The 9,553-nt window shown below is 36.1% G+C and overlaps 1 long non-coding RNA gene across 6 annotated transcripts; it reads left to right on the top strand.

Moving 5' to 3' along the window:
- Positions 1-438: 438 nt before the first annotated feature.
- LOC110726108 lies at positions 439-7,055 on the top strand. Of its 6 annotated transcripts, none has more exons than XR_002512315.1 (9): positions 439-598; positions 694-755; positions 846-910; positions 1,471-1,535; positions 2,441-2,512; positions 2,600-2,645; positions 3,479-3,751; positions 3,853-4,183; positions 6,385-7,055. It is a non-coding gene; the product is annotated as an uncharacterized LOC110726108 (long non-coding RNA). The 6 variants fall into 6 exon arrangements; XR_002512313.1 differs by having other exon boundaries at positions 3,853-4,467; XR_002512317.1 differs by lacking the exon at positions 6,385-7,055 and adding an exon at positions 4,267-4,611 and having other exon boundaries at positions 3,853-4,171.
- Positions 7,056-9,553: the final 2,498 nt, after the last annotated feature.

The following is a 9,553-nucleotide window of genomic DNA, read 5'->3' as shown; positions in this document are numbered from 1 at the left end:
TAATTTCCTTTAAAACACTTCTTTTATTCTAAATAAAACTCTTAAAACTCATTTATCAATGCTAATTAAATTAGGATTCAAAAGAACCTTCTAGAAGATTATAATCAATCCTAATTGCATTAGGAATGATAAATCAAAATAGGCCCTCCTCTAGATCATTGGGCCGCATATAAAGATCAAACCGGGCCCAGTTCATAACTTCCACTACTAAAATTCGGTGATATTACGACTGTTTTCTTGTAACGGGCCAAAAAACGGTCGCAATTAGTATTATTTACGACCGTTTATTAGCCTGTCGTAATTTTAATTAATTGCAACCGTTTTTTTAATAAATTGCGGCCGTTATAACGGTCGTTAAAATTATTAGAATTAATTTTTTTAAAAAAATAATTAGGACCGGTCTAAACGGTCGTAACATTTTAAATCATTTTTTTTGTTTCGCTAAATCCTAAATTAAAACAAAGTCGTGTTTTCTTATTTTCAGAAGGGGAAGTTTGAAGCAGAGAAGAAGGGGGAAAAGGGAGAACACCTACGACGGTCGCTGCTCCGCCGTTATTCCCACCGACGACCTGTTTTCGGCCAGCGACGCTACACACAGGTATGTCGTTCTATTTTTTTTTGTTTTTGATTTTATTAGTTTAGCTAATTTGTTCGAAAACCCTAACTTTGGGTCTCAATTCAACCCCCACGCAGACCACCGTCGCCGGATTCCCCTCCAGGACGTCTCTCCTTTGCTTTCCGACGATTGTTTCAAGGTAAGTCGATTGGGTCTCAATTATTTTGTTTAGAATTTTTGTTAATTTGGGCGAAAACCCTAACATTGGGTCACAAATCAACGTTTGCAGGGCGAAAAGTCGCCGGTTTCCTCCTTCTATCTTAGCCTCCTCCGTCTTTCGTCGACTGTAATCAGGTAAGTCATGCAATTTTGGTTTTTTTTTTTTAATTTTATTTTTAGGAGCTGAGATACTAAAAGGTTTTGTTTAGTGTTGGTAGACATTTTCAAGTTAATTTGAAGAGTGTTACTTTGAATCTTTGATGGAAGCTACATTAGGCAGTTGTTTACATAGTGCAAAAATTTTATATCTACAAACTGTCCTGGGACTTGGCAGTTCAGACTCTAGCATTTAGGCCTTGACCACTGGACCATTTCCCATTGCAATTTTTTTCTTAAAATAAAGTCTAAAGGAATCTGTAAGCTGTAGTTTATCCTTGAAGTTAGTTTTGTGATCCAGTTTCTGTCTTAAGCTCTTAATTTTCTATTTTGATGTTTGATTATTTGATCTATAATATCCTTCTTTACTCTCTGAATACAAGTTTCTGACTTTATTGTTATTTATCTCAGTGATGATATTGAGAATGATTTTTCGATTAGTGCTGTCTTTCTTGCTAGCCTCTCTTTAAACTTAAATTTTAGAATTTTGCTAATTTGGGCGAAAACCCTAAAATTGGGTCACAAATCAACGTTTGCAGGGCGAAAATTCGTCGGTTTCCTCCTTCTATCTTAGCCTCCTCCGTCTTCCGTCGACTGTAATCAGGTAAGTCATGCAATTTTGGTTTTTTTTTAAAATTTAGTTACTGTTTATGGCCTTCTCTCTCTCTTTCTTTCTTTTCCTAGATGAACTAATTACCTTATTGTGGATTGATTAATGAAGCAGTTTATTTATGGAATTGGGTTTGATTCATTTTTTGATTGAATTAGGGTTAATATGGTTATTCTGAAGTCTTATTTGGTTTAATTTGAGTTAAATGGTAACCAATTTTAATTTTTCTTTCATTTATAATTGTTTATATTTTGATGATGAAATACTGAAGTCCATTGATGTTGCTGTTGATAGATTGTGGTGTAGTCTGATGATTAATGTGATTGTGTTAAAATTGAATTGATTTGCTTTGGTGTAATTTGAGTAGAAAGGAACTAATGTCGAAGTGGATTTCAAGTTTGGTTTTAATTAAACTGTTTAGGGTGGCAATTTGATTAGAAAGGGAGCCACTATCACATTAAATTGTTTGGATGTAATGAAATTTTTGTCTTGAATCGATTAAATAAGCCATGTAACTTTGTTTCCTTTGAGATTTACTGTTGAATTTGTATATGATTTTATCTAATATGAAAGATTCATAATGACTAGTTAAGAATTAGACATGGTAAATGTGCATTCCAAATAAGCTACCTTATCGTAAATGTGTATTAATACATGGGTTTATCTCATTGTAATTACTTTAATATCAGGCTACATAGTTGAATATTTTCTTTAAATAGTATAAATAGCCTTTTCGCCTAATTTTTGGTTAAAAATGGTGAAATTTAACTCTTAAACTTTTGATTAAAGCTACGTTCCCAGTCTTGACCTTTTGGTTGATTTTTTTTTTTAATTTTTTTTAATTTCGTTATTTAATCTGAAATAGCTAATTGTGAGTCGCAAATTAACCCCCTTTGCAGCTCCATCATCGCCAGATTCTGCTTCTGCCCGTCCTTCCTCCTTTTTCTGTCTTTTTCCATCGCCCCCACTAGGTAAGTCGGCTGTAGTTATTTATTTTTTTTCATTTTAAATTTTTTTATAAATACCCTGCCTAAAAGTGTAACACCACCATATACCAGGAACACCTTCGTCGCCGCCTCTGCTTTTCTGGTCAACTCCTCCGCTGTGTGTTTTTCTTCCCTTATTTATCTATTTCTTTTACTTGTGCAATATGATTCATATTTATGTTAGTTGTTTATGGAGTTGTGATCTCATGTGTTGGATAATTTTAGTTTGGTATTGATTGCTTGGTTCATTGTTGGATTTTTTACGCTTTATTATGCGTAGGCTAGAACTTGGATGTGTTTTGGTTGGAATATAAATTTATTTTGCTTTATGTCCAATGTAGGACTATTGGATGGTGTGAACTCATGTGTTGGATAATTTTTGTTTTCGTTTTTAAAAAAAATGATTCTTATTGAATTATAATGGCTTTATTAGAAATATGTATGTTTAAGGGGTTATTATAATCTTTTGAACAATATTTTGTATTATGGTTCTATAAAGTATTTTGTAAATTGTTTTGTTTTTTCATGAAGGGTTACATGTGGTTGTTTTTTTTTTTAATATTTTTATATTTTGATTTTTGTTATCAAACTCCCATCTTTGTTAAGTATACAAATCATATTGCTTCTATTATTCTATTAATGTTACATCAATTTACTTTATGGTATAAATATAATTTTTTAGTGTAAGTTATAAATAATTTAATCAATATTGTAAATTATAAATAATAAGTATCTTAGAAAAAATGTTGTAAAAATTATAATTATTTATCAAGTTAGAAGCATGTGACATAACATACGTTTAAATCTCTTAATAAAGAATGTGAAATCAGCTTTCCTGTTCAAGTCATGATAAGGACCTTTGGATATCATTTCGATTCTAATTGTATCGTATTTCATTATTGTAATGAATACAAGTTCAGAGTGAATGATTAATGTGTTTGTTTTTCATAGTGTTGTAGAATTTGTCACCATGAAAAGGAAAGAGCGTTGGTGGATGTACGATAGATACGATGGCGGTATGCTCATAGACTTAGGCCAGAGTTTGTGGATGGTGTTGAACAATTCATACGGTTTTGTGAAGCTCATCCTGAGAGCCCGGGCATAGATGATAACACCGTGAGCACCTCCATTACGAATATTTTTCAAGCACATTGGCGCGAACCATGGCTTAACTATGAAATGGTTGACAACGTTACTAAGACCCACTGGTGGAACTCGTTTATGGTATTATAAAACCCCCAAGTTTAGTTTACTCATCTAACTTTGTTGTTTTTTGGTTACTTATTACAATAAATTATTATACATTTTATTTTTCTTGTTTGCAGAAACAATACCTTTGGAATGCTGATCTTGATGCCCTCGTGAAGAAGGAGTATGAAAAGAAGGCACATAAGAGGCTGAGAGTTCTTCATTTTTTTCGAACATAGTACAAGTCGAACAATGAAGTTCGAAAAGCAGCGATTCGAGACATAGCTATAACTCGACTTTGAGAGTTCCGATGAAGAAGACGCGGCGGCACACGGTGAATCGATGGTGCTCAAACTCGCCGGAAAAAATGGAGTATGTGTGAGGGTGACTGTAAGATGTGACTGCGCTGGAGAGTGGAGACTAGGAGAGAAGGTTTTTGAGTTTGAAAATGTTAGGGTAAGGTAATGGGTAAGTCAGTAAGTAATACGGAGTAGAAAATTCTCAAAATTTATATTAATTTTTTTTGATTATTATTAAAATCCGGGTTTTAGGTCCAGACCTGAAACCCGGAATCCACTAGGTCCGGTCCGGACTGATCCAGGTCCAGTCCGGTCCAGGTCCAAAATACGGTCTGGACCGATTTTTGCACAGCCCTACTTCCAACTGCTCCTGAGGTGTTCCTAAAGACACTTTTCAAGGAAGTTCCAGGAAAAGAAAAAGTTGCGGCTAACAAGAGGGCACAACAAATCTCGGTAACAAATGTAACTTTGGAAATTAATGAAATTATGTTTTAAGGAAGCAAGCAAAACATAGGCACTTATACTTGTGATTTGAAATTAGAGGAACCTGTAGCCTTGTAAATGCTTGAAAATGTCTATGATTAACCAATTTGAACCTATAAACATGTTTAGTATGCTAAATATGAGTTGTTTGATTGATAAAATCTTAAAATATAGCAAAAACAAAGAAAATGGCTAAGTTAGAATGCCATTTAAGCCATTTTAGCCTAGTCATGAACCTATAGCCATGAATATACATGAAAATGTGGAAGTTTTTGCAATTTGAACCTATAAACATGTTTAATATGCTAAATATGAGTTGTTTGGTTGATAAAAGCTTAGAATATAGCCTTGAATATGCATGAAAATCTCTATGATTAACCAATTTGAACTTATAAACATGTTTAGTATGCTAAATATGAGTTGTTTGATTGATAAAATCTTAAAATATAGCAAAAACAAAGAAAATGGCTAAGTTAGAATGCCATTTAAGCCATTTAATTTTAGCATAGTCATGAACCTATAGCCATGAATATGCATGAAAATGTGGAAGTTTTTGCAATTTGAACCTATAAACATGTTTAATATGCTAAATATGAGTTGTTTGATTGATAAAATCTTAGAATATAGCAAAAACAAAGAAAATGGGTAAGTTAGAAGGTCATTTATGCCATTTTAGCCTAGTCAAGAACCTATAGCCATGAATATGCTTGAAAATGTGTAAGTTTTTGCAATTTGAACTATAAACATGTTTAGTATGCTTAATATGAGTTGTTTGATTGATAAAATCTTAAAATATAGCAAAAACAAAGAAAATGGCTAAGTTAGAATGCCATTTAAGCCATTTTAGCCTAGTCATGAACCTATAGCCATGAATATGCATGAAAATGTGGAAGTTTTTGCAATTTGAACCTATAAACATGTTTAATATGCTAAATATGAGTTGTTTGATTGATAAAAGCTTAGAATATAGCATAAACAAAGAAAATGCGTAAGTTAGAAGGTCATTTAAGCCATTTTATCCTAGTCATGAACCTTTTTTAAAAAATAAAGAAAATGGGTAAGTTAGAAGGTCATTTAAGCCATTTTAGCCTAGTCATGAACCTATAGCCTTGTGTATGCTTGAAAATGTGTATGCTTTAGCAATTTATGCCTATAAACATGTTTTGTATGCTAAATATGAGTTATTTGATTGCTAAAATCTTAGAATATAGCAAAAAAAAAAAAGAAAATGGGTAAGTTAGAAGGTCATTTATGCCATTTTAGCCTAGTCATGAACCTATAGCCATGAATATGCTTGAAAATGTGTAAGTTTTTACCAATTTGAACCTATAAACATGTTTAGTATGCTAAATATGAGTTGTTTGATTGATAAAATCTTAAAATATAGCAAAAACAAAGAAAATGGCTAAGTTAGAATGCCATTTAAGCCATTTTAGCCTAGTCATGAACCTATAGCCATGGATATGCATGAAAATGTCGAAGTTTTTGCAATTTGAACCTATAAACATGTTTAATATGCTAAATATGAGTTGTTTGATTGATAAAATCTTAGATTATAGCATAAACAAAGAAAATGGGTAAGTTAGAAGGTCATTTAAGCCATTTTAGCCTAGTCATGAACCTATAGCCTTGTGTATGCTTGAAAATATGTATGCTTTAGCAATTTATGCCTATAAACATGTTTTGTATGCTAAATATGAGTTTTTTGAATGACAAAGTCTTAGAATATATCAAAAACAAAGAAAATGGGTAAGTTAGAAGGCCATTTAAGCCATTTAAGCCAAGTTGTAAACCTATAGCCTTGTAAATACTTGAAAATGTGTATGTTTTCGCAATTTGAACCTATAAACATGTTTAAGATGCATAATTTGTTTTGTTTGATTTCAGGAAGCCTACCAAAAGAAGCTTGACGAGTCTTCCACTCAAGAAGGGTCACAACCGGACCCTAACCAGCTATACTGAGAGGTCGTTGGTGGTAGGAAAAAGGGTGTAGTGAAGGGCCTAGGTGCAAGTGCTAGTTTGTTTTACACCCCCTCTTCCGAGAAAGGCTCGCAATCGTACAATACTTCTATAGCTTCACATTTGGAGGAACGTGTGCAAGCCGAGGTTGCCGAGCGAATAGAGGAGGCAAAAGTGCAAATGCAAGCACAGATGGAGGCACAGTTTGGAACGCAATTGCAGGAGGCATTGAAGAAGGAGCGGGAGGAGGCAGCAATTGAGAGTAAGCGAATGATGGAGACAATGTTGCAGAACTTGTTCTCTAACTGTTCAGGTGGTCCTCCATTTCAGTTTCGTAGGGAAGATGACCCGGACATGAGTGGTGGTGGGCTTGGTCACCAGACTCCGGTGTCGTAGTTTTTGTTCATAAAGCTCTTACATTAGTATTGTTGATATTTTTTAGGGGAATATAGGCCTTAGGTTTTTTTTTGTGGGGGATATAGGTCATTTCGTTATTTTTTTTGGGGAATATAGGCCTGAAATTGGTATTATATTGTTACATGTTGGCCTTATCTATTTTTTGAAGGAACATAGGCCATTACTTATTCATATAAACCTAACTTAGTTTTAAAGTTAAGCTTATAAAACTAGGAAAAATTGCCCGGAATAATCCCACCTTTGGGCCGTCCGCTGAAAGTAATCCCACCTTTGGATTATTTTTTAATAATCCCACCTTTACCCCCCGATCTTTTTTAATGGTCCCAACCGGTAACTTAACTTGCTATAGCAAGTCACTTGACACGTGTCGACACCCGATTAGTACAAATAATAAAATTAAAAAAAGGTAAAAAAAACAATTAATTAATAATAAAACCACCCACCAGCCAAACCACCTCCCCTGCCACCTATCCCAGCCCGCCGACCTCCCCAGCCACCAATCCAGGCGCGCCAACCTCCCCAGCCACTAACCCCGACCTCCCTTGTATCAAGTATACGGTTGTCCCACGAATTTGACCAACCCCATTGCCCTATTCCGGCCTCGCAATCACCCCCAATTTCGGATTTTCCGACATCCTCTGCCCCCTCTGGCCGCGTCGACCTCCCCCTTTCCCGAATTCCGGCATCCCCCTACCCTCGAAAACCCCTTCCCCATCACGATCCCAACCCCTCCCCGTCCCTTAACATCGGCTTGCCTGGGGTCTTGTTCGGTGACTAGGGTTTGTAGGGTTCCACATCTAGTTTCGGGTTTGGTTTGATGGCGCCGTGGCGGTGGTTCCTGGGTTGGCTGGGGTCTGGTTTCGTGGCAGTGGTGGCTCTGGGTTTAGGTGGTGGCGGGGATGATGGAGGCTGAAACTTTGATTAGGCTTGGGTTCCGGTCAGCGTCGGTTGGGAGTGGGTTTTCGGTTTGGTGGGTTGCGTTCTGGTGGGCTTAGTGGTGGGTTACAGTTAGGTGGGGATGGTGGTGGCTGGGACTGGTGTGGCAGGGGTGGAGGGGTTTTTTTCATTTTTTAATTAAATTTTTTGGACAAATTTTGTAGTGACACGTGTATTTCAAACCAAAAAAAAATAAAATTACCTTTTCAACTGGTAACTGGTCACCTGGGACCATTGGAAGCGGATTAGGGGTAAAGGTGGGATTATTAAAAAATAATCCAAAGGTGGGATTATTTTCAGCGGACGGGCAAAACGTCGGATTATTGCGGGCAATTTTTCCATAAAACTATTACTAACTAATTACTATTACTATTACTATTAACTTGAACATTATTATTGTATGTATTGTTCGAAGTTGGACTTTTTAATTATTAATATTATTATCTATATGAATTATGCATTTTATTTTTATTTTATATTAATTTTGAAATTAATTCACATGATAACAGGTTATAGGTTCAGGTTAGGATGGCATCGATAATGCAAATTGTAATTATTTGAAAATTGCATTATAATAATAAATTGCCCTGTCGCAATTCTATGAGGAATTGCGACCGTTTACCTATCCTGTCGTAGATCCCATGTTTTTGCTACCGTTAGGGCCTGTCGCATATCCCTAGAATTTGCGACCGTCTTAGGCGGTAGTAATTTACTGAAAATTGCGACCGTCAGGGCATGTCGCAGATCCCATATATTTGCGACCGTCAGGGCATGTCGCAGATCCCATATATTTATTTGCGACCATCAGGGCATGTCGCAGATCCCATAAATTTGCGACCGTCAAGGCCTGTCGCAGATCACAGGAATTTGCGACCGTCACAAGCGGTCGTAATTTACTGAAAATTGCGACCGTCACTGCCTGTCGCAGATCCCCGAGGTTTGCGACCGTCTTAGGCGGTCGTTGCATGTCGCAAATAACAAATTACGTCAGTTTAAAAAACGGTCGTTGAAAATACGAAAAGCGGTCGCAATTTGATATGCGACCGTCAAGTGGCCGCAATTTTTTTTTTTTTTTTTGCGACCAGTTAAATAACGATTGTTCCTTTGCGACCGGTGACGGCCGCAATTCTAAATAGCAACCGTTTTCCTTATAATTTGCGACCGGTTCTGACGGTCGCAATTCACTGGTTTTTTTGTAGTGTTCCTCATTATTCATCAAAATTGGGCTTATAATACATCGTTGGAAAGCTCTTTTCGAGCCCAATCCAACTACACCATTATTGGACCCTTACCATGGACCAAACTAAACTGGATTGGCTATTTTCATAAAATAGGTTTTAAAAAACAGAGAGAAAAAAAAAGAAATAAAAACTAACCGCAACACTAGACTTTCCACACTTTCATTTCATTCGATTATGATTCGACGTGAAAGGTATTCATCACTGGGTTTGGTTTTGGGGAGACACACTTGGGTGTCTATAGTAACGAATTTTGACCACTCCTAAAACCCTAGCCAGCACCAATTTCGACCAGAAAACCTTAGCAACAACTAATTTTGACCCCCTCCCTAGCCCACACCAAATTCCGACCCTCCCTAGCCCCATACAAAATTCCGACCAACCGAGTTGGAGCTGATTTCATACCCGGCTGGTTGGTATGGAAGATCGAGGGAGATAAATAAAGAGAAAATGTCAAAAAAGTGGGTCCTACTAACGGATTCATGGATGAAATTCGTTAGTTGGTG

Source organism: Chenopodium quinoa, unplaced genomic scaffold, assembly GCF_001683475.1.
Source record: "Chenopodium quinoa cultivar QQ74 unplaced genomic scaffold, ASM168347v1, whole genome shotgun sequence".
NCBI lineage: Eukaryota > Viridiplantae > Streptophyta > Magnoliopsida > Caryophyllales > Amaranthaceae > Chenopodium > Chenopodium quinoa.
The sequence above is the reverse complement of the archived record's forward strand: the minus strand, read 5'-3'. Positions and strand labels throughout refer to the sequence as shown.